This window comes from Dipodomys merriami, unplaced genomic scaffold (assembly GCF_024711535.1).
Source record: "Dipodomys merriami isolate MVZ:Mamm:240054 unplaced genomic scaffold, mDipMer1.0.p SCAF_12, whole genome shotgun sequence".
Lineage (NCBI taxonomy): Eukaryota > Metazoa > Chordata > Mammalia > Rodentia > Heteromyidae > Dipodomys > Dipodomys merriami.
Genome location: NW_027202493.1, coordinates 30388824 through 30415023, shown reverse-complemented (window position 1 = coordinate 30415023; position 26200 = coordinate 30388824). Strand labels below are relative to the sequence as shown.

The 26200-nt window shown below is 40.0% G+C and overlaps 1 pseudogene; it reads right to left on the bottom strand.

Moving 5' to 3' along the window:
• Positions 1-24920: 24920 nt before the first annotated feature.
• On the bottom strand, positions 24921-25810 carry LOC138822967 (small ribosomal subunit protein uS5 pseudogene; annotated as a pseudogene).
• Between the last annotated feature and the right edge of the window lie 390 nt (positions 25811-26200).

Below are 26200 nucleotides of genomic sequence, written 5' to 3'. Positions count from 1 at the left end.
CATAATCTTGCCCTGTCCTTGAAACCTAATCAAATTGTCCAGCTAATAGTTGGGGAAGAGTTATTTCATTATCTTTACTGATTTTTTCAAGCATTCTTTTGAAGAGCTATTCTTTCTAAACTGTCAGAGATATCTTGTATAGGTCAAGATATCTTGAGACTTTCAAGGTGCATAGTGGATAAAAATCAATAGGGTGAAATTAACCTGTGTGCTGTACATTTCTAAAGGGTGTGTGAAGATTTATCTCAAGTGTTCAGGGCACACTCTGACTGTAGAATTAGATGAGCCCATAAAAATTCACATCAGGTCATTAAACAGTTGACTGCTATTTACAGTTGTACCAAAGAGAAAACCTATGTCTGTACCCTTGAAGGCTGAGAGTCGCAACCAACTTTTAGGATGCTATGATTGTGGTTAGCTAGCCAGTGTTTTAGGGGAAAGTTTGAATATTGCATCATTTTAATGTGACATACACATTAAGAAGCCACTATTAGGCCGGGCATTGGGTGGCTCACGCCGGAAATCCTAGCTCCTCAAAAGGCTGAGATCTGAGGATTAAGGCTCAAAGCCAACCCAAGCAGGAAAGTCTGTGAGACTCTTAGCTCTGGTTAACCATCAGAAAACCAGAAGCAGTCTGTGGCTCAAAGTGGGAGAGCACTAGCCTTGGGCAAAAAAGAGCTCAGGGACAGTGCTCAGGCCCTAAGTTCATGATCAACAACAAAAATAAATAATAAACCAATATTGGTCTCTCAGGCCAAAAAAAAAAATGTGAAAGAAATTAAATTATGTTTCAAAAGTGAGAGGAAACTTGAGCTTTAAACTTTAAATGTTATGTTCTGAAGTAATTTAAACTTTATGTAATCATTAAGTGAGTTGTACATGGAACACATACAAATAAGATGAAACCTAGAGCATCTGCATAGAATCTGTGTATAAACACACTGAAAGCACGCCTACCATTCTGAAAGGTGTGAAGCGCAATGTACCTCCCTATTTACTTGGCAAAAAGAAAAAGAAAATTAACCGAGCCGTCCTCAGAGACTCCGGGTCGCCACGATAAGTACTTGTGGAAGTTGGATGGCAGAGCACTTACTAACGGGAGGGAAAATACCAGCAAGTCAATCTGGACTCCGAAAGTCCTTCTTCTCCATGAAAGTAACGTTTAATGTGCCTTTCATCCGTTCACGGAGCGAAGACGACAAGGTCAGGTTGAGCTTCTAACGTGGTCGGGTGGATGGCCGCGGGCCCGGCCCCGCTCCTCCCGCGGGGAGGACCAGCCAGGACGGCGCCGCGCCCCGCCGGGCCGCGACGCCCTCCAGGCGCAGCGGGCCCAGCCGCGCGGGGCAGGACGCGGCCTCCTGTGCGCCAGCTGCGGGGCCGGCGGGCGCCATCGCCGGACCCCAGCCGCGGCCCGGGCCAGCCCCGCGTGCCCCGCATCCCCCGCCGGCAAGAGCTGTGGCCACGGCCTCCAGCAGAGCGCGAGCGCCCACCACGGCCACGCACGCCCCCAGCCGCCCACCTCCTCCGCCCGGCGGCTCAAGGCTTCTCACCGCCAACCCGGCTCACGCCCTGGTCACGCGATTCCCGGGTCAGGAACCTGTTCGTCAGATGATCCTGCATCACGGGACTCGACTGCTTGTCTCGTGAGGCATTGTCATGTGGTACTCCGCATCCCGCATCATGTGACCCCTGTCACATAATCCCATGCCATGTGAGCGCACGCCACGTAACTTCTGTCACACGTTGGAAACGCAGGCCGCCCCTCAGCTCTTCAGCTCAAGGCCATCGCTTTACCGCTCACAGCGCCACTTCCGGTTTCCTGGTGGTTTATTGGAGATAAGAGTTTCATGGACTTTCCTGCCCGGGCTGGCTTTGAACCGCGATCCTCAGAGCTCAGCCTCCTGAGTAGCTAGGATTACAGATGAGCCACCAGCGCCTGTCAGAAGTAGACTGCATTGAGTATACTTTTTTTCTTCTCCTCCTTCTCCTATTGTAGCGGGTTAAACATCAACACTCATTGAGGTATAGGTCTCTGCTTTTGAATCTAGGTTTCTTTATATATGTGTAACTATATGTATATGTACATATATCTATGTATGGATGAATAAATATAAGTAATGTAAATATATAACAATATAAATGCCTACGCATCTTTGAAGTACTGGACTTTAAACTCAAGGCTTTGCTTTCTGGGTAGGTGCTCTACCCCTCTCATACCTCCTGTTAGGTTCACTCAGGAGAAATGGTTCTTCAATATCCCCACTGCCATAGTCGATGGGGAGGCAGGCAATTCTGTGTCTGACAATGGGGAGAAGGGATGGGAGAAACAGCAAGAATATCCATGCTTCCTTTTCCTTAAGAGAATTTTTTTTAACAGCCTAGACCAGAGAAACGGGAGGAAGAGTGGGAGTTAACTGAGGCGTCAAAGAAACAATCTCACAAAAGAAATGCTGCCCTTGGAGCAGGCTGGCTAGCAAGTGGTGAGGGTCAGGATTTACGAAGAACAGAAGTTACAAGTATTAAAGTACTATGCAGAGTCAGCTGCTAACACGTTTAAAATAAAACATCCTTTATCTGGATAACAAATACCCCTGCTTGAGAAAGGAGGTGGGATTGAGGTTCTTTTATTGGGAACAACAGGAAGGACTTAACCAGAGGAGAGCTAATGACCCATTTCTATGGTAGAAAATCATCTGTGGAGGTGAGGGTTTAAAATGACCAAAGAGAAAAATGAGGAGGAAAAAGGAGCTTCATCTTCAAAGAAAGCTGCTAAAGATGCTGATAGATGCTTGGAACCTGGGCTTACATATGTAATCCTAGCTACTCAGAAGGCTGAGATCTGAGGATCTCACTTTGAAGCCAGGTCAGGCAAGAAAGGCCATGAGAATCTTATCTCCAATTAGCCACCAAACACTGGAAGTACAGCTGTGATGTAAATGGTACAGTGCCAGCCTTGAGCAAGAAAATATAAAGGGAAGCTGGGTTGATGGCTCACATCTGTAATCCTAGTGGCTCAGGAGGCTGAAATCTGAGGCTCACAGTTCAAAGCCAGTCCAGGCAGGAAAGTCTGTGAGACTCTTATCTCCACTTAACCACCAGAACTAGAAATGGTGCTGTAGTGGTAGAGTGCTAGCCTTGAGCAAAAGAGCTCAGGGATAGCACTCAGAACCCCAAGTTCAAGCCCCACAATGGATAGAAACACAAAAAAGCTAAGGGGAAGTTTTCAGACCCTGAGTTGAAGCACCACTACTTGCATATTAAAGAAAATGTTGTTGAATATCTTAACTTGGAGCCCTGCTCTATTCATAGAGCTGGGCCACTTATCAAGATGTAAAAGAATTCATATTTCTCTTTTCATTCCCTTTTAAATTTTCCCTTATATCTGTTAACCCCTAATGCATTTCCACAAAGAAAGTTAAAACCACAAAGGAGTAAGATTCCTTTGGAGACTTGAGGAAGGTGGCAGATCTTCCAGCAAAAACTTCAATCCTCCCTTGTACATTGTACATCTTGCCTCTTCTAGAATGAACTGTTGGAGGTGATATCAACAATTGCTGTTTTTCTCCAAGGACTCAATACTCTCTAAATAAATGCTAGTGCCAACAAGCATGGGGCTTTATATTAGACCAAAGGATGCAAAAAGCCATGAGAGGCAGCGGTAAGGAAGATGGCTGTCCAAGGCCAGCAAAAGTGGAAGATCCTATCTGGAGGATAAACTAATAAACTAAAAAGCCAAAGGATTCGGGATGAGTCCAATAATAAGAGTACTTGTCTAGTAAGGCAAGTTTAAGGCCCAGAGTTCAATCCCCAAACAAAAACAAAACCTGTTGCAACCCTTCTCTCCTACTTGAAGTCACTCCTCTAAGCCTCCCTATCAGGATTGTGGTAATGTTGAAATATGATCATGAATATGAAATTGCTTTGTACCTGGCAAACCAATATGGAAGTGAAAGCTGTTAGTATCCCGTGGAAATCTGGCCTCTGCCTGTTTTCAATCTAGCTAAGTAACCCATAATTTATTGTGCAATCCAATAACTTTTGAGAATGAAATGTGCTATTTAAAAATGATGTAGAAAAAAATAGATCCTATTGTTGGAAACACACAACAACTTTCCAGTGTCCGAAAATGAATGGATACAAAAGAGATGGAGGAGATTTCCTCAAGGCATGTTACTTCTGTACAGAAGGGGGGGGTCTGCCACTCTCGCCAGAGCAAGGCAAGCACCCAAATGGTAGTCTGCTCTAACCCTGGGGGTGACACTGTCCCTTCTCTCTGTTGTTAAGGAGTCAGGCTCATAGTTTCTTTACAGTTGGTTGCCAGCCTGCTGGGAGAATACAGGGACGTTAGAAAGCACTCTAACAGGCTCATAGAAAGGTCCCTTCTTTTAGCTTTAGTTTTCTACAAGTAGTTAACCAATTTTGCCAGCACCATTTACTGAAGAGGCTGTCCTTCTTCCATTCCATTTTTTTTAGCTCCCTTATTGAAGATTAGATGGCTATAGGTCTTTAGGTTCATTTCTGGGTTTTCAATTCTATTCCATTGGTCCTGGGGTCTGTTCTTGTGCCAGTACCAAGCTGCTTTTATTACTATGGCTTTGTAGTAGAGTTTGAAATTTGGTATTGATTTTCCTCCAGCACTGTTCTTTCTGTTGAGGGGTTGCTATTCGGGGTCTTTTATTGTTCCATATGAATTTTTGGATTGCCTTTTCTATTTCCTTGAAGAATGAGGTTGGAATATTGAGAGGTTTTGCATTGAATTTGTAGATAGCCTTGGGAAGTATTGCCATTTTTACGATGTTGATCTTTCCAATCCAGGAGCATGGGAGTTTTTGCCACTTTCTAAGTTCTGTTTTGATTTCCTTTTTCAGGTTTTTAAAGTTTTCATCATAGAGGTCCGTCACTTCTTTGGTTAAGTTAATTCCTAGATATTTTATTTTTTGTGGGGCTATTCCAAATGGAGTTACTTTACTGATTTCAGCCACACTTTTCTCATTGTTGACATACCGAAAAGCCATTGATTTTTGAGGGTTAATTTTATACCCTGCTACTTTGTCAAAGTTTTGAATCAGCTTGAGTAATTTGGGAGTGGAGTCCATGGGATTCTTTAAATACAAGATCATGTCATCTGCAAAGAGGGCGAGTCTTACTTCTTCTTTCCCTATTTGGATCCCCTTTATGTTTGCATCTTGTCTTATTGCTGTAGCAAGGCATTCTAATACTACATTGAAGAGCAGTGGGGAGAGATCCTTATATATCACCCTGCACCAGAAACAACGCCAAATGGATCAAAGACCTCAGAGTCAAAGCAGATACTCTGAAAACATTACAGGATGGAACAGGAGAAACCCTAGGTCTCCTTGGCACAGGCTGAAATTTTCTTTTCCTTTTTTTTTGGGGGGGGGGTCCGGTTGTGGGGCCTGAATTCTGGGCCTGGGTGTTGTCCCTCAGCTCTTCAGCTCAAGGCTAGCACTCTACCACTTGAGCCACAGCACTACTTCCAGCGTTTTTCTTTTTGCTTATGTGGTGCTGATGAATCGAACCCAGGGCCTCAGGCATGCAAGGCAAGCACTCTACGACTGAGCCACCTTCCTAGCCCCGAAATTTTCTTAATAGAGACCCAGAAACACAACAAATCAAAGAAAGGTTGGACAAATGGGATTGCATGAAATTGCAGAGCTTCTGCATGGCAAAGGACATAGCTCACAAGATCAATAGAAAGCCCACAGATTGGGAGAAGATCTTCACTAGCCATACAACCAACAAGGGTCTCATATTTAAAATATACCTGGAACTCAAAAAATTAAATCCCCCTACAACAATTCTTCAAAGAAACAACTGCCCAATAAATAAGTGGGCTAAAGACTTAAAGAGAAACTTCTCTGAAGAGGAAAGAAGGGTGGCCAATAGACACATGAAAAAACACTCAACCTCTCTAGCCATAAAAGAAATGCAATCAAAACAACATTGAGATACCACCTCACCCCAGTTAGAATGGCTAGAATCAAGAACTCTAATAACAACAGATGCTGGAGGGGATGTGGACAAAAGGGAACCCTACTGCATTGTTGGTGGGAGTGTAAACTTGTTTAACCACTTTGGAAAGCAGTATGGCGGTTCTTCAAAAGACTCCACATAAAGTTCCCTTATGACCCAGCAATCCCACTTCGGAGCATTTACCCAAATGATCACAAACAAGACCACACTAAAGCTACCAGCACAACTATGTTTATTGCAGCATTATTTACCATAGCTAAGATATGGAACCAACCCAGATGGCCCTCAGTAGATGAATGGATCAAGATTTGTGGTATATATACACAATGGAATTCTATGCCTCCATCAGGAAGAATGGCATTGCCCCATTTGTTAGGAAATGGAAAGACTTGGAAAAAATTATATTAAGTGAAGTAAGCCAGGCCCAAAGAAACATAGGTCCCATTGTTTCACTTACTTGCAATAACTAGTATATGTCAGTCAAGCAGAAAAGGTCAGATGTTGATGTTAGGGGAATGAACCCCAAAATAACTATTGAAATGTTTTTGGTTTTTTTTTCCTTTCATGCAATTGTTTCTAACATATTTATAAGATGATTTCTTTGTTGGTTTGTATGCCCCTCCCCCATGGTATAACCCCTGCTTTCACTGTATTTGATGTTGGTATAATTTGTGGAGGGGAAGGGAAAAAACAAATGGTTTAACTAGGGATACAGGTAGACCCATTGCAACAAGGAGATGTACAAGTCGTTATGTCGAAAAATGAACTTTACAACTTTGGTGGGGGTGGGGGAAGGATTGGTTGGGGGGGAGGGAGGAGGATGGGAAGGGATGGTAAGGGGAAACAAAGAGGAGGCAACAATGCTTGATAAGAAATGTACTCGTTATCTTGCCCATGTAATCGTAACTCCTCTATACGGTATTCTCACAATAAAATAAATAAATAAATAAGAAATTTACGAAAGAAAGAAAGAAAGGAAGGAAGGAAGGAAGGAAGGTCCCTTCTCGGGGAGAGGCTGTTCTTTTGGAGGCAAAGGATAACATTCTTCTGTCCCTCAGAGCTGCTGATGGTTACAGTTGGAGGAAGTTGGAAAAATCAGTGGAAAGTTCCCAGTCAAGAGAAGGAGGGCTGTCTATTCTCTGACTCCATTGTCCAGGACTCATTCCCTCTGTATAGCTGGCTGCTCACAAGCATCACAGTTAATAGTTACAATTGAAGTCAAGAAGGAAATAATACCAGGAAATATCAGTGACTTGTTACAAAATGGAGACATTTTAGTTTGACCGGAAAGATTGCTTTATTCTCCCCACACAACCAAAACTGGAGAAATTGGAACATAGGATCATCTTCTCAGAAACTTCCAACAAATGATTCCTGGACAAAATGGACTATTAAAATAAAATCTGTACCCACATTTGGAGGTGGACATACCAAGTGAAATGACTTGGGTCTGAGGATTTGGATTCTTATTGAGAAGTTCTTTGAAATCAAGGCTACAACTATTTTCTTATTTCTAAATTTCAGCATGAAGTATTATCTGAAATTGAATTTTTATGTGTTATTGTGTTTATATAAGATATTCAATATCTACAAAATCTAAGCTATTCACAGCCTGAAAATATCCTCTACTCATCAGATCAGGGGGTATCAAAATAACTTCACAATAACCAGCTTAATTTAGACTATATAAATAAAATGCTGATATAGCAGGTTATCTGAAAAAGGAAATAGTGTCTTCTGTTTTGATTATGCAATTATGTAACTTAATTAAAAAGCAAAGAAAAATGAAGGTAGGACTTATAGAAACAATTGCATTACTAAATACCTTCCACAATATTAAAAGAGCTATTTTTATAATTTGCTTTCTAAAAATTACCAATAAAACTATGTTTCCCTTGATAAATGAGGATTTGGACAGGAAGCTGATGTCAGGGAACTTAGCAATAAAACCAAACAGTGAAGACAACATTAGGTTTTTATTGCTAATTTACTTCCTTGGGTTCGCATTGCACCAAGGGTAATTCCTCTATCAAAGTGTGGTAATGATGCCTGATAGACTACCTGATAAATGTGCCTTGTGCTCAGAATGGAGAATGAGCTGCATTTATTCAATTTTGCTGCATACTGAGACAAATGAAATTGGGGAAAGTCTGCGAGGAAATGAAGCTATTTTCTACAGTTTGTTCCTGACAAGCTAGCTATATTGCCTCCCTAGCAAAAAAATAAGGAGACAATGAATCATCTTGTTGATAGCCAAACATACCAAACAAAGCAAAACAAACAAAAAATTATGTGAGGCTCCAAACTGCTATTCTGTCAATAGACTTCCAGAGACAGAAATTAGTACGTCTAATATATGTTGTTGTTGTTCTGCTTTTTGTGCTGGTACTAGGCTTGAACTCATGGCTTCATGTTTTTACCCTTGGCTTTTTGGTTCAACCTCCCCTTCTGGCTTTTTACTGGTTAATTAGAAGTAAGAGTGTCATGGGCTTTCCTGCTAGGCTGGCCTTTAAATCATAATACTCAGATCTTAGCTTCCTGAGTAGTTAGAAGTATTAGTTTTGCCACAGCTCCTAATTTAATCTATCTATCTATCTATATCTATCTATCTATCTATCTATCTATCTATCTATCTATCTATACATTCAACTGTTTTGTTGTATGGATGAGGGGCAAAACTAATAATGTCCTCAATATTCCCTGTGATTCAAAGAAAGAAGAAAGAGAAAAGAGAAAAAAGGGAGGGAGGGAAAGAGGGAGAAAAGATGAGAGGGAAGGTAAAATAGACTCTCAAACTTCAAAGCATAAGGATATATCTCAACTTAGGCTGGGAAGGTGGCTAAGTGGTAGAGCGCTTGCCTTGCATGCCTGTGACCCTGGGTTCAATTCCCCAGCACCACATAAGCAAAAAGAAAAAAAGCCGGAAGTGGCGCTGTGGCTCAAGTGGTAGAGTGCTAGCCTTGAGCTGAAGAGCTCAAGAAGAGCACCCAGGCCTAGAGCTCAAGCCCCATGACTGACAAAAAAAAAAAAAAAAGATATGTACTCAACTAGGTATTTTGAGTTGTGTAAAATATTACTTCTTAATTGTTCCAAGAAAAAATAATAGATGCAAAATATATACCGCTTTGAGAAGTGAATGGGAGAAAACATCTTCAAAAAATAAAATAAATAGCCAGGTGCTGGCGGCTCATACCTGTAATCCTAGCTACTCAGGAGACTAAGAACTGAGGATCTTGGTTCAAACCAGCCCAAGGCAAGAAAAGTCCCTTAGACTCTTATTTCTAGTTAACCAGCAAAAAGCCAGAAGTGGAGCTGTGGCTGAAATGGTAAAGCCAGTCTGGGGGAAAAAGTTAAGAGACAGCATTTAGGCCTGAGTTCAAGCCCCAGTGCTGATACGGAAAGGAAGGGAATGAAAGGGGAGGGGGGAGGAAGGGAGGAAGGGAGAAGGAAGGGGGGAAGGGAGGCAGGGAGGGAAAAGGGCAAAAATAAACATGTTTTATTGAGTCATTTTGGAGAGCTGGATATCTTAATGCTTTAGGCCTAGGTAAACCCAGGGCAATAGGGCCTATTGTGCAATAGTTTTAGGATTCATCGCTATGAGTACTAATCCATTCTCAGGCACCCCTGGGGTACCAGAAGCTCAGGGAGAGGAAGAAACAGTGAAAACTATGTAAGTATGTTTATCCAGTATTTTCACATTTATCCTTTTGTAAGCAAGAATCTGTGATTTGAAAGCCTTCCAACATAGTGAAATTGATTGCTAAAACTAATTAGGCAACAAGAAATGCATGAAATGAAGAAGGGAAGCCAGTCTGAGGCAAACATCGGGTTAGAGCAGAATAATAAAATGCTTCGGAAGTAACTGAAGAAGGCTTACTGACTTTTCTTGACCTGTAAACTTGCCTTCATTTTGCTTATGCCGCTGAACCACATAAATGAAAAATAAGCGAGAGCGATGGCTGTTGTAATTAGTTTCCTAATAGTAACTGTTTTGACCTGATGCAAATGAATGTTCTTAAGCTATTTAAGGTGTGTTGTATTTGGCCAACTGTGCTTCTTTTAAATCACAACAACAAAGCTTACTGTTCCTTTAGAAAAGCTATTGTTGTTTTGGCTTTGGTTTCCAATGCTAATATCACCAACTCTAATTTTATGCACATTGGTTTCAATTTTAATTAGCTATATAACTATAGGTAAATGACCTAGTAACTATAATTAAAGAGAGTCACTCCTAACACATGCTGTACTGTAGTATCCTTTTTAAATGGAAATCTATGATTGAAAAATAATAGTAAAGTTAAAAATGGTATCCATGTTTAACTACAAAGACATAATCTGGAGAGTATAGATTTTCTCACATTTGTAGAGTTGGGATGAGAGAAATTGGTGAAAATCCTAGACTGAACAATACAATACTATCTACACTCAGTTTGAAACATGAAATGGACCGGGCACCAGTGGCTCACATCCATGGTCCTAGATACCCATGAGGCCAAGATCCTGAAGATCGCAGTTGAAAGCCAATCCAAACAGAAAATTCTGTGGGACTGTGTCTTTTTAAATAAGCAGTAAAAAACAGGGCAGGAGGTTTGGTTTATATCCTAGAGCTACAGAGAAGCAAGTAAGCAAGGAGAAAAATAATCATAATATTGAAAGGATTGATGATCTATTAATTCTTGTGCTACTGATCAATTTACCAATCAAATATTTATTAAGTAACTAATCAATAGATAATCACACAAGTTCACAAAAACCTGTAATACTATTTTATGGAACAGCTTTGCCCTGTGAAGCTCCCTACATAATCAAATGTACAGAAAAGCTGGTCAAATACTCTAAACCTTGCAAATGGGCTGAAAATCCTCTTACCGGATTACAAAACCACAGCCAGATGGAATATTTAAAGGAAAGCCATAGTTAATACTAGTCTTATTTTCCTTTCCTATGTTTTTTTTTTAAAGATAACTGAAGCTTATTCAGGAAATAAGATATAGAGAAAAGGAAAGAAAGCATCATGTACTTTCAAAGTCTAATCTACATAAAATAAAGATATCTAGTTACCTTTACTGTAGAAACAGTCAGGAATGCATATTTTGAGGAGTATAAAACATTTCTTCTTCCTTTTTCCTAAATGTTGCCTCCTGGCCAGTCCAGATAAAAGAAAACTTTCACCCATGAAAGGATTATGGGAAAAGTAGCAATTCTCTACTTCTTGTTGATTCTACCCATGTTTCTTGATCAGTGGCTAGGTATCTTACATCTAATTGATTAATAATACAGTAAAATGCAAAGTTTTTACATATTATCAAGTTAAAGAACTTGAAAATTTTACTAAAATAATATAATTTTTGCTCACTCATACATACTCTGATACACTCTTCTAATAGCGTGAAAGGAGGTTTTATTGTCATAGTTATTTCTGATGATGGAGGATATAACTCCACTTGTAACTACAAGAAAGTATTGGACATGTGCAAGTCATATGCCTGTATTGTGTGGCTATAACAAAATACCTGATGAACGTAGGATTTTTTAAAAATAGAAACAAATTCTATTTAGCTCATAGTTTTAGAGACTGAATGCCCAAGACCAGGCAGTTCTACTTGCTCAGCTTTTGGTAAAGCTTTCTGCTTTGTCATAACCTAGCAGATGTCATCACCTAATGGAAGCGCAAGAAAAAAATGAGACAGAGAGGTCACATGATAAGAGAGAAAGCAAGACTGAGGGAGAGACAGGGCTAATGCTTCAATAATACCTGCTCTTTGGGATGTGACCCATTCTTTTGAGGCCTAACCTACTCCACAAATCCACCATTTATCCTTTCACAGGGAAGCTAGGACGCATTCACCTTCCTTGAGGCTCCCACTCTAAAAAGTCCTTCCAACGCCATTACAATTGAGGGCCACTGGCGGGCAAACCACATCTACACTATTACACCACACTTCACTGGCACAATGAAACCAGGCTGATAATGCATACCTCAGGGAGTTCCTAGTGAATTTAGTCACTTGTGTGTGCCTACTCTATCTCTCAGTATCGCTGAATATAGTAGAGAAGCAGGCTAGTGATAAGTGCTTTTCCTCTTGTGGAAACACCTGATAAAACGCTGCAAACATCAGGTCATCCATTTCCTTCCAGTGTGATTAAACGTGAATCAGTCAAAAATAAAGTACTCAAAGGTAATGCTTTTGAAAAAGCTTGATTCAAACTGTTGTGGTTTACACCATGCTGGAGATAGAATCCAGGTACTGGCACATGCTAGGCAATTGCTCTACCAGCCAGCTCTACTCCCTGCCCCAAGTTCAAACTCTGAGCTATCAAATATTAACTATCCTGAAGGCAATTCCTCTATCAACACTCAGCAGGCTCCCATTTTTCATTCACTGACTTCAAATTTCCTTTAAAAGAGATGTTTAAAAGCTCACTGGTATTTTTCAGCCTGGTAGGAGATAGGCTACCTGTACCAGTGGAAAAGGAGAAGACTTTTATCCCAGTTGTCCATGTTAGGCAATCCAGCATGTAAATAGCCTGAGCCTAATCTCTGTAGGCAGTTAAATTGTGCAGTGCTTGACAAATACTTCTTTGTAGTTAGCCAAAATAAAACAAAGGACAGTGCTAAATAATAAGTCAGCTGCAAAAGTTAACATCAGATCCTTGAAGAAATTGGAGCTTTGAGCTTGGGTCCTACAAGAGAATAGATCACAGAAACCATCCTGGCAGGAGAGACACCTATTTAAAAAGAGTGATGATTATTAAATGAGCAATAAGCCACTGAAGATTCGCCTAAAGTACCTACAATCAATTTTAAGATAAGTAACATTGCCTGAGGTTAAGTAAAATAAGATACCTGAAAATTACCATTCTATTTTTATCATTTGGGATTTACAGCCTAAGGAGAAAAGTAGCATAAAGTAGAAAGCCATCCGGATGTTGTCTCAAAGCTATGCCTTTCACTTGTCATTCTCAGAGGAAAATTTTGGGTGAAAAAGATCTTTAACCGAACTTTACAACTTTGGGGTAGGGAGAGGGAACCACTGGGGAGGTGGGAGGAAAGGGATGGTAGGGGAAAAACAAAGGAGGAAGTAACAATGCTTGATAGGAAATGTACTCATTACCTTACTCATGTAACTGTAACCCCTCTGTACGGTATCTTTACAATAAAATATATATATTAAAAAAGGATATTGGTCCATGGAAGAATGAAACTTGGTAGAATCAAAGTTGGATCTTCAATATCTATCTGTCTATCTATCAATCTATCTATCTATCTATCCATATATATATATATATATATATATATATATATATATATATATAATTTTCCAGCTGGAAGCTGGAAAAATCTATATACTAATCACATTTAACTTCTGAAGGAAGTTCAGAGGACAGCCCAAATCTGACTCGGAGGGCTAAGTGACTGACATAGGAAAAGAGATGACTAAAAGATTCTAGGAGGTGGCGCTGTGGCTCAAGTGGTAGAGCGCTAGCCTTGAGCTGAAGAGCTGAGGGACAACGCCCAGGCCCAGAGTTCAAATCCCACGACCAACAAAAAATAAAAATAAATAAGTAAACAAAAGATTCTAAAATGCCCAGCTCTCTAGAGTACCAACCAAGAGGAGAGATGCCTGTCATTGGAAAGTTCCCACAGAGTAAACAACAGTCAGAGTCATTACTGAATTGGGTAGAAGGAATGAATTGGGGTGAAATTAAGGACAGAGAACATGAACTAAATATCCATGGTGAGAAGAGTTGCCAGATACTGAAACATCTCCCCAGGGGTAATTATGAGGCATCATTCAGGAGGCTTTGAAAGGTCAGGCTCTACTATGACCCAAATAAATATTTTTCCAGGCCTTTGGACTACTTTCTTTAAAAAGCTGGATACATATATTTATATATATGTGTGCGTGTGTGTGCATGTAGACATAAATGCATATATACACATATAGATAGCTATGTCTGTATATGTATATGTATATATGTGTCTATATATCTATATAGATATACATATATATCTAAATATGTATGTATAGATAGATGTTTGTATATGTATATATACATATATGTATGTATATCTGTGTGTATGAATGTATATACATGGAAATATATGTATATAAGTACATATGGCTAAATGTATATGGGAAACAATTATCTAAAATTTCTCTTGAGGAGAGAGAAGTCCAGGGGAATCTACACTGGAAATTATTTTAGAGAAAGGGGAGGGAGGAAAGGAACTGGAACCATGGGAAAGGGACAAGTCTAATAACTTGTCAAGCAGAGAAGTTGTAGCAAGCATTGTCCTGACTAGACTTTTCTGAAAAATAACAGCCGCCCTACTACCAGCAATGACATTCTGAACTGGTTCTGTGTCAAAAGTGGTGGCCACAGGCATCTGCCTTGTTCATTTGCATGACTTTGTTTCTCCAACCAGTAGATTTAACAGTTGTTAACAACCTACCACATGCATTCTTCATGCCCTTAATCTAAGACTTAATTCTCTAGGAACCATAGGAAGCTATGTAATATTGTCTACTGTTTTTAACTGACAGTACTTAACAAGCTTGGCATTAAACAGATTCAAATTTCAGCTCTGATACTTACTGTGTGACTACCAGCCCATTAACATAACCTCTCAATGACCCAAATTCTCAGCTGAAAATTAGGCAATATATTCTTTGGCAGTCAGTGTTCACAGTTGCAAGAATTATACTGGAGAAAAGGTAAGCAGGAAAGGATTTTATTGGAAAATTGTTTATTGGTATTACAGAGCAGAGAGAATAACAGTAGCATCATGGGAGAAAATGCATGGGAATTAAGAGGTGAATCACACCAGACCCTGGGCAGGGTTATACCATACAGATTGCCTAGACAGGGCGTCACTTCCGGAATTGCTGCTACCGTCGCTGCTGGGATCAGGCACTGCTAGATTCTGCTGCTACTGGGCACTGAAAGGCATCTACATCCACTGTACTTATTGCCATTGCAAGATGAATTTACCTTGTATCTTGTTTGTCTTAGGTAGGATTTGAATTCCTTTCAAATGGGCAAGCCTAGGCTATGTGACAGTAGTGCAGCTGCCAATGTGTCTGAGAGGGAAAAATGACTCTCTTCATTTGAGATGAAGGAGGAACTCACCTTCCTATGGAGATTCACACAACCAGAGGTTTCTCTCAGGCTGGGAAGCAGTTTGAAAGCATGGAAGCCATAGAAAGGACACCTGTCTACTTCAGTGTACACTTTTACTACAACAGATACTTAGAAACTGCTTTGGGTAAAAAGCATCCTACTGCATCATAAATCTTTTTTTTCCCCCTGCTCTTTACCATCACTAGTCCCTTGATCACTGGGGAGTGGAGGGTAAATGGCCAGATCTAACATAAGTGAAAACTCCTAGTTATATGTATTTCTCCTAATCAAAGTTGTGTTTTCTTTGTTGGTTATGGGATTTGAACTCAGGGCCTAGGTGCTATCCCTGAGCTCTTTTGCTCAAGGCTAGTGTTTTACCAGTTTGAGCCATATGGCTACTTCCAGTTTTCTGGTGATTAACTAGAAATAAGAGTCTCATGGACTTTCCTTCCTGGGCTGGCTTTGAATGCAATCCTCAGATCTCAGCCTCCTGAGTAGCTTAGGAATACATGTGTGAACCACCAGTGCCAGACCTCATACTTCATTTTTAAAATGATTGCTTACCTACCAAAATGCAACCATATTTATATAGTTAAGATTGCATGAATCTTCTCTCAAAAGAAAGGTATCAGTTCTTATACCAAGGACTCTGAAAAATATCACTCCTCTAGGTTCCTTTACAACTGCAACTTAATATGCAGCTACCAATGGACCCAATTATAAACTAAATAACTCAATCCCTGCAGTGTTGGAAAGAGAGAATTAGCAAGCATGTAAGTGCCTGCCTAACCAAAATCTATCAGGCTATGAGTTTACATAATGAGAGGTCAGATAGTCAGAGATTTTACACATATTTATAGATTCTATATATTATATTTTATATTCTTATATATGTTATATTTATACATAATATTGCATATAGATAGATATAGGTAGTAAAAAATGAAATATAGATAGGAAGGAAATCCACAGTTACTACATCAACAATTGGTTGCTAGGTAGTAACTAAAATTTGATTTTTTTTCTTCTATAGTCCATTTCCTCCTCAGTTTTTTTCCTAGTTAGGTCACCCAGCACCTTATGGAGGGATTATGATTAGTAAATTATTATTGAAGCTGATATAGTCCACTTCTGTGAGGGGACACAAAGAATCCTGTACAAATATTTTCTATGTAGAGCTTATTCTAACTGGTTGTCAGAACCCTGTTTCTTTCCAAAGATCATTACCCTTTATCCAGCTGTATTCATGTAGTAGATTCAAACTATGACATTGAGAAAGAAAGCAATAAATGGAGGCCCCAGAGCAGCATCTCCAAAGAGTCAAACTGAAATGTCATGGGAAAAGTCTCCACACTAACAATGCCCTCTTGCTGCCTGTATCTCAAGATTTTTCACTGTTAGGCCAGCTTTTCCCAAACACTGATGTAATTACAGGGGGAAAAATGAGCACAGGAGACATCTGGAGAAACTCAGAAACTGAAGGTGAGAGACTGCTTGCTACACCTACGCCTACATGATATATTCTAGACTGAAATTTTAGAGTGTCTCTTACAGTGAAAGCATTACTTAATCACAATTTCCCCTCCAACAATTCCGTTTTAAAATAACTGAATAGTTAATTAATTCTCCAGAGAGATCTAAAATATGCAGTTTCTGAATTGATTAATGAATAAAAATTTTTATGGCTTTTCTATAACTCTAGCCTCATTAAAATCAAATAGAATGCCCCAAATGCTATTTTTTTCTTTTACACACTAAAGGAAGTTGAAGGTTGTAGTGTAATGTTAATTAACCATGAACTTCTGGACAGTCTCCATCCTGTTTTCACAATTAGGCTGTCCTTGTATTGAAAGAAGAGGTGATGAGTCATAATCTATAATTTTGTAAAAATATATATAATTAATATAATTGCACACTTGTACATGCCATTTTACAATAAAATTAAAAAGCTATCTGGTGGGTATTTTTAATGGGTATGTGCTTAATTTCACACAAGGAATTAAAAATGCTATAGCAGAAAGAGAAAATGGTGCTCTGGTTCCTACTTAGGAAAAATGACTCAAGCAACAAATCCATTCACTAAAATAGTGAGCAACTCAATCTGACTACTTACAAAGCCAGAATGACAATATATAAGGTATTTTGAGATCATCTTGAGAATGTGTTTTGTATTCCCACAGTAGCAAAGTAACCACTGATGAAAAACGGTCTCCTTGATATAAGTTGTAGAACAATTTGCTTTTGGAGATATCACCACAGTGAAGGATATGATAATCTGGGTCAGAAGGTGGAAAGGAGATTCATAAGTGATAAAATGAAGAATATCTTATTATGGAAACAGCCCAGATGCCCACAAAAGATGAGTAGATACAAAAAATGCAGTACCTATACACAATGGAATTTAACACAGCCATTAGAAAGAATAAAATAATGTCATTTGCAGGGAAATGGATGGAACTAGAACAAATTATGTTAAGTGGGGTAAGCCAAGATCACAGTGACAAGTGGTACATGTTCTGTAGGATATGTGGAAATTAGACCTAAAATACAGTGGAATATGATAAATTATACAGGATTCTAGATATTCACACATAGTGAGACCAAAAGAGGATACTCTAAGGAGAGAAACACAAAGGCACAATGCCTAAGTGCCTCTTCATATTTACATTTAAAAAAGTACAGACCGAAATGAACTCCAAGATATGGAAACAAGAGACCTCTTTTTTTCTTTTTTTAGTGTTTGATGATTCTGTCTTCTTTACCGTATATATGGTGAATTCATGTGTACATCATCAGAAGGATTAGGAGGAGGGTATAGAACTCCAAGGGAAAAGAGGTGAAAATTGCAGCAGTTGAACTCACTGAACACTGACAAAAGTGAACTATACAACTCATGGGTGGAGATGGGAGGGACTGGGAGAGAATGAGGGAACAGAAGACACTGTACTAAAGGAAATGTACTCATTACCTGACTCTTGTCATTGTAATCCCTTTGTATATCACCTCTATAATAATAATAAAGTAAATTAATAATAATTTTAAAAACAATGTCATCTTTACTTTCCATATATTAATCAAGAATGGGGAAGAGTGGACAAGATTATACCCAGGACAGGAACATCAACAAATTAGTCACAGGAGGAATAGCCTTTGTACTTTCAACATAAAATGACCAAACAAGTTTTTGTAGATTCTCATACTTTACTGTCAACTCTCTCCTTAGATAGTAAACAAAAAAACCTTCTTTTAAAATAACATTTTCATGTAAATGTTTGAATACACAGTGCTATGGTTTGAATCCAAAATTGTCTCCTGTGTAAAAGGTTTGACTGTCAGCTAATGGGTTTTGGTACATGTCTGGGTCACCAAGACATTATCTTCATTGGAAAGGACTTTTGGAGCCACAAGAATTTACTGAGACAGAACAATAAGAGAAATGAAAGATTTATGAGGATGCCAATACAGGAGAGATATAGTAGGCAGTCAGGCAGAGGAGCATTGCCATTGGAGACTGGGTCAGGAATGAGGTTAAGGCCTTGAATCAGGCTACTTTTGATTGACTACCTCCCTTTTTGTGGACCCTATAAATTGACTGTGTCTCATGGACAATAGTTGGAGTTTTATGCATGCTGGATCATCTTAAGAGCTCTATTACATTCACATTCCATCTGGCCCTCTTTGTGGGCTTATTTCTGCATTCCATTTGGCCCATTTTTGCCCTTGGTTCACAACCACACTCCACCTGGTCCTTGCTATTTCTCTGATATCCATGGCTTTTCTTAAATAGGGCATCTACCACATTCCCTCCTAACAGAACAACAAAAACAATCCTGGTTTCAATGGGACAAATGTTACATCTTTTGATTGCTTTGAGCTGAGTAGGGGGCATAGAAATGTTCTAACCTATGGAACAGTAATTAGGGACATTGCAGAGCTAAGTAATATCAAAATAAAATTGTATAGCAGCCAGACCTACCATTCTGCATGAGGTTTTTTGACCTATGGGTTAGAAAAAGAAATCATTTAGTCAGAAGACTAGGAAAAACAAAGGTTTGTTAGAGTGGCATTGAAGAAAAGTGGCAGGCAGCTAGACAGAGGGAATAGCACTGCTATTGCTGCTACTCATACACGGTTGAAGGCAGGCTTTTGTATGGTTACTGGGGATTTTGCTGATTGGCTGTTTCTTTTTTGTGGACCTTGATCATTGTTTTTGTTGTTGTTTTGCTTTTTTTTTTTTTTTCCAGAGCATGATTAAATTAGGCATATAGAGGAGCATCTTATCAGCTTGGCTTTACCACCATAGACGTGGCCCATCTTGTGCATTTTGGCTTATCTGTATTTTCAACCTAGCCTTAGGTGTTTCCCTGTCTACTATGTCTTGTGAAGAAATGGAGAGAAGAGTTTCCCTCACAGTCAGTGATGGGTCACTCCATAGATGAATTCATACCTGAATAGACTATTAGGAGGTAGAGTCTAGTTAAAGGAAGTAAGTCACTTGGGGGCATGCTTTTGAAGGATTTAGTTTGTCCCAGGATCAGATACTTCCTCTCTGTCTCCCTACTTCCTGGTCACCGTGAGATTAGTAGCCCTCCTCCACCATACCCTCATCACCCATGGTGATGCTCTGGGTCCTCAAAGGCCCAGAAACATGGAGCCAAATGACCTGAGACTAAAATCTCTGAAACAGAGGTGTTTCCTCACAGGCATGAAAAGTCAATATAACACCCACAGATTCTAATTTGTAATATTGAACTTAACATACGCTAAAGCTCATGACAGCTCTGCCTTTCATTTCAGTGAACAGTTAAAATTTATTCATCACTCCAAACTTCATCATCTCAAGCTATTAGCTATCCAACAGGTCTGTTTTTTGTAAAAAAAAAAAAAAAAAATCTTTTGGGAAAAAAAAAAAAAACAACTAAACTTGATCGGTTCCTCTTCAGGTTCAAAAGCTGGGTGGAACCAAGTAGAAGCTGAATAGGTGGAGTCTAGGGAGAAGCAAGTTCAGAACACAAGCAAGCCAATGTAGACATTAAGTACCTGGAGCAGATTAAAGCATCATAAACAAAAGTATTGTTGAGAACCATCTCCCAAAGGAGGAACTAAGTTGTTAGCCCAAGAATAACAAAATATTTTTTAAGAGAAAAGAGCCAGGGATTATGGACAGGGATTATGGATACAAGTGTTAAAGCACAATTTAAAATTAGCTAACGTGGATTTTTTAATAAGCAATGCAGGGGGGAAAAAAGGTATAAATATACCAGACAAGACTGGGTAAGTAAAAACTCACTAAATAAATTATCTGTTAAGAGTGCACTGATTGAACTGCATTCTGAAAGTGTTAATATGTAGCAAAAATATCCATTTGTCCTGTTTATCCCCCAAGTGCCACTGAGAAATTAATTCAAAGTCAGGTTTAAATTTGTACTTGTCTTCTTGAAAGCAGAGGAAAGGGCAAGATCTTCAGCACTAGTCTGGCATGAAACTTGTTCAGAGTCCTGCTGACATGCGTTAAAGCAGCCCTCTTTTTCCCCCAAGGTGGCCAGTTGAGTGGGCATTTGTCATGCAGAGAGCGGAAACAAAACAAGATCAGCATAAGGAACGGTGAGAGCAGAAATGAGGCCATGTGGCAATAATCATGACCTGCTGAGAAGCAAGAGCCGCACCTGGGAGAAAGTGAGTCATTGTGAATGGCAAAATGTGTGACATAAACACAGAGAAAAAAGGACAGAGAACAGTGGCTACAGCAACCCAGCCAACACCATATGACATACAGATGGACTCCAAAAAGGACTGTACAAACCCACATGCACACGCACACATGCTCGTGTACATGTGTGCATGTGCACATACACACACACACAGCATCCTCACTGTAAACACTTCTAACACATACCACAGAGTCCAAGAGAAATGGGTATTTAAAAAATAATATGTTTCATAGTCATGTAGTCAAAGAAATCATTTCTATCGAATGCTGTTTTCCTTCTTTGGATGTTTTGCTGGGTTTCTTCAAAGGCTGGGTTAAGAAGTCAAAACCAACTATGATCAAAAGTAGAATAAGATGTTTCAGATGATGAGTCTGTATTTCTGAGATTAATAACTGTACAGCTAATGGACAAAAGAACTTCTACTCTTTTATTCATTTACTCATTTGCTCACTCATTCAAATCAACAATTTTTCAAGCGCCCAGCATAAGCTAATACTGTGCAACTACCCAGTGTTCTCCAGGGCACAGAAGTGATCTTACAAATAGAGTCCCTGCCTCTCAGAGCAGACAATCTGGTAAAAGGGTTTGACTATCTCCATTACACCACACTCTCTCACCCATGATGCTGTACCTGTACACAAGCCCAGAAACCCAGAGCCAAAGGACCAGAGATTGAAACCTATGAAACAGTGAGCCCAAATTAATTAATCAGATATTGATTAACCAGTCTCATGGTTTACTAACTAAACCGGGGAAACTGCTATGATAAGAGACTGCCACGGGCTTTGACAGCACACAGTAGATGAGTTGGTCTAGTCCACAGAAGAAAGGACTTCCTGAGAAATATTTAAAGACCTGCCAACTTTTTCACAACTCTCTCTAGGAAAGGCCTTATTTTTATTTTTACTTTTAAAATACATAATGTGGTGGAGGCAGTCAACTGACTCTGATTGTTCCTTTACACCATCTCAAATAAAAATGATTTTACTCTCTCTGCCTCCTGGTTTTTGTCTGCAGGTGAAATTTTCTTCCAAAATCATCAAGATTCTAGATGTCACTGCAAATGTTTGCACTTCTGCATTCTACTGGGTTAGCACATAAAACAAGCAACGGGAAACATGTTCTGATTTCTTGGTATTGCCTTCCCAAATGGCCCCGCCTACCACCTTTGGTCATCACTAGTCCCTGCCCTTACTTCATCGAGGTTGCTCAGGAAGGTAGCTCAAGTGGTAGAGTATTTGCCTGGCAACATGGGGCCCAAGGACAATCTTTTGTCCTGAAACAAAAGAAAAGATGGAAGGGAAGAGAAAAGAGAAGAAAAGGTGGAAGAGGGGAGGGGAAGCAAAAGGAAAAAATTAGGTCTGAGGTATTTAGGGGACATCTAGGTAAATTAATTGGGAAATTACATGTTTTTTTTTGTTTTTTTTGTTTTTTTTTGTCGGTCGTGGGGCTTGAACTCTGGGCCTGGGCGTTGTCCCTTAGCTCTTCAGCTCAAGGCGAGCGCTCTACCACTTGAGCTACAGCGCCACTTCCGGTTTTCTGGTGGTTTTATTGGAGATAGGAGTCTCACGGTCTCTCCTGCCCGGGCTGGCTTTGAACCGCGATCCTCAGATCTCAGCCTCCTGAGTAGCTAGGATTACAGGCGTGAGCCACCAGCGCCCGGCTTGGGAAATTACATGTTTTATAGATGAGAAATAGATGGGCTAAATTTGTTTTAATGATCGGGCAGGTTATTTTTCTTTATTATTATCAAATCGTTGTACAAGGGATTTCACTTTAACATGTTTATTGATGTGTACAATGCATCTTCATCAGTGTTACCCCTTCTCTCATTCTTTCGCCTCTCCCATCTAATCCATCCCTATCCATCTCCTAAGGTTTCCCTGCTTCATGCATACAATATATTTTAAAGTATCTAGGGGGAAAGAAGAGAAAAGAGGTCTGAGTGTGTTGACAGAATGAGAGGTAGATAAATAGAGTACGACAAATCTGTCCAGAAATTGAAACGGTAGTGGGACCACAAGGATGGATACTAGAAAGAAACATAGAATTGAGCCTTGTGCACAAAAAAATATGTAACAGATCAGATTTAAACATGCTCAGTTAAAGAAAAAAAGTGAAAGAATATAAATTCTTGGAACTATAACTTACTCAGTGCAGCAGAGCATGGGACCCTGATCACACAGATGAGGACTGTGTTCTGAGAGGAAGGTGGGGGAAAGGAAAGAAGTTAGGAAAATTCACTCCGATGGCTTTTAGTTTCCAGACAGAGGTGAAAGGTACTAAAGAACATGAGAAAACAAATGGGGAAGTACACTGGAAATTTAAGAAGACTGGCAGTTTTACCTTGTCATTTTAATGAACAGATATGCAAACAAGAGTAGCACTGGTGAAATTCCAGAAAATACTGAAAGCTCAGCTGAAGGCATTTGATTATGACTTCATGTCAATACGAAATGATATGAATGTGTGATGGTGAATATCCGCTTGACTATATGATTTTTCTTTTTCAATAGTTCTTCAACTAACTGAGAAGAGAGTAAATGCAGAGCCAGTTAACATTTTCTCTGATGAAAAATAGACAAAGACATAGAATTCCATTTTATATATATATATATATATATATATATATATATATATATATATTACATTTCTTGATCCATTCATCTACTGAGGGGCATCTGGGTTGGTTTCATATCTTAGCTATGGTGAATAATGCTGCAATAAACATAGTTGTGCTGGTAGTTTTAGTATGGCCTTGTTTGTAATCATTTCAGTAAATGCCTAATGGAATTCTATGCCTCCATCAGAAAGAATGACACTGCCCCATCTGTTAGATAAAGGAAAGACTTGGAAAAAATTATATTAAGTGAAGTAAGTCAGGTCCAAAGAAACATAGGTCCCATGGTTTCCCTTATTAGCAATAACTAGTATATGTCTGAGACAAGCCGAAGAGTTCAAAAGCCATGTACATATGACCATATAAGCTGATGCTAAGTGAAATGAACCCCAAGATAAGGACACAAGAACTTTTATCTTTGTTGCTGTTCTTTTTTAATGTACTTATAATGTACTTTGTGATTTTTTTGTTTCTTTGTATGTTCTTTCCCCATGGTATAACCCCTGTTGTCACTGTATTTGATTCAGTGTCCTGCATCTTGTACATACATTATTCTAATTTGGCGAGGGGAAGGGAAATAACAAAATGCTGCAATAAGGATTCAGGATAATCCATTGTAACAATGAGATGTACAGACACTATGTTGAAAAAAGAACTTTATAATTTAGATGAGGGTGGGAGGAGTTGGGGAGGTGGGGAGGAAAGAGATGGTAGGGGAAAATCAAAGGAGGGGGTAACAATGCTCTATAGGAAATGTACTCATTACCTTACTCATGTAACTGTAACCCCTCTGTACAGTATCTTTACAATAATATGTATATATTATATATAAGAAAACAGACAAAGGATGGAAGTGTGAGGCACCTTGTAGTGTTAGAAAGAGAAATATTGGAATCGTGGATGCTAGACGTTATGTTGGACATAAATGTTCAAAAATAAACAAAGCTAATGAGCAGAGAGATGTGATTTCCCTACATGGGTTTGAAACACGATCATGGTGCAGGTAACCGAATAAGAAATCTAGAGATAGAAAGGTGTCACCAGAGAACCTGGAGGTGTGTGATTTAGAAGTATAGTTCCAGGATGTGTCTCACAGTGAATAGTTCTGATAAACTGAAGAAGGAAGTCCTGGAACAAGGAAGTCGAGAAAGTATGGGGCCAGGGATGGGATGGGTCCTACATTTATATATGCTAGCAGTAATTGGGGTGGAAGAACCACTATTAGACAAATACAAAGCAAGCGATTGAGTGAATGAGGAATAACAGGGTGGTCATAATAATGGGACAGAATAGAGGCCCTAGGCGCATGCCCCAGCAAAGCACAAGTTTCAACAAGACTGTGCAAGCTAGTCTGAGACAGCAGAAAAGAGAAAGAGGCACTGAGGTATGAGAAAATAAGAACTACCTGTCCCTTCTCCCCAGAGAAACAAAGACTTGATTCTTTTTTTTTTTTTTTTAGCAGACTTAATTCACTTTGTTAGTCTTGTATACAAATCCTGTGGTGTAGCTAGAGCCAGAGCCAGGGCCCTCTGCAGGGAGACTCTGGTGTGGGTTTTCACAAGCTGGTCAGTGAATTTCTGATAAGGAGATTTGGTGAACATGGTCTCTTTCCAGAGGTCAGGGGCCAAGGGTCAGATAACTGTAGGTCTTGGAGATGGCATCAAAGGTGGCCTTGGCCAAGTTGCCCAGGGTAACAGCACAGCCTCTGGCTGAGGTGTACCAGTCAGCCATACCAGCCATCATCCACAGCTTCTTGGGGCCGGGAGGTAACATGATCCCCATGTCTCTGGGGGCGGGGATGACGCATACCAGCACAGAACCGGCCTGTCACCTCACATGGGGCAGGGTGGTGCTTGCCAACCTTGTTCCCCCAGGAATGTCCCCACACAGGGACGGTGGAGAGCTGGGTCAAGATGGTGGCACGTTGGATGGCCATGGCAACCTCGTTGGAGCGCTTAATGCCCAGACTGACAAGGCCATCATAATCGCCAATGGCTACAAAGGCCTTGAACCTGGAGCGCTGGCCAGCTCGGGTCTGCAACTGCAAGGCCATAATCCTCAACCCCTTATCCTTGAGAGACACCCCCAGGAAGAAGTCAATCATCTCAGGCTCCTTCCTGGGCAGGGAGGAAAGATAGATCTCCAAAGACTTGATCTTCATGTCCTTAACCAGGCCAGCCCCGTTTGGTGACAGGAATCCATCTGTCTTCGGCCTTGACTGCACGAGCCCTGCGGCCCTGAGCTAGCCTCTACCATGGCCACCATCTCAGCCCCGGAGGACGCTGCCACTGAAGCCTCCTCAGAAGCCCCCACGGCCTCCCATGCCTGGGCTCTCCTGCTGCATGGGGTCATCAGCCATTTGCTGTTTCCCTGGAGAAGCAGCAGCAAAGCCTTGGTTCTTAACCTCTCATGATTGTTCTTGTTCTAAATCTTCCATTTTTCTTCATCGATAGCTTCTAAAATAATATAATCAGTTCTTTAAAGCTATAATACTTTTTTTTAGAGCTGGAAATAGAACCCAGGACCACCCATGTGTCAGACAAGCATTCTTCCACTGAGCTACCTCTCCAGGCCATAGACACTCTTGAGTGTTTGAAAGGTTATGCTTGCGGCTTACCTAGGTCATTGCTTACATGGTTCAGGCAGTGCTCATGTGTCCACAGGATCATCTTAGAAGCACATTAGCATTCCACACTTCTTTTGAAAAGTGAAAAGTCTTATCTTTAACATAAGACCTTTATGAGATAGT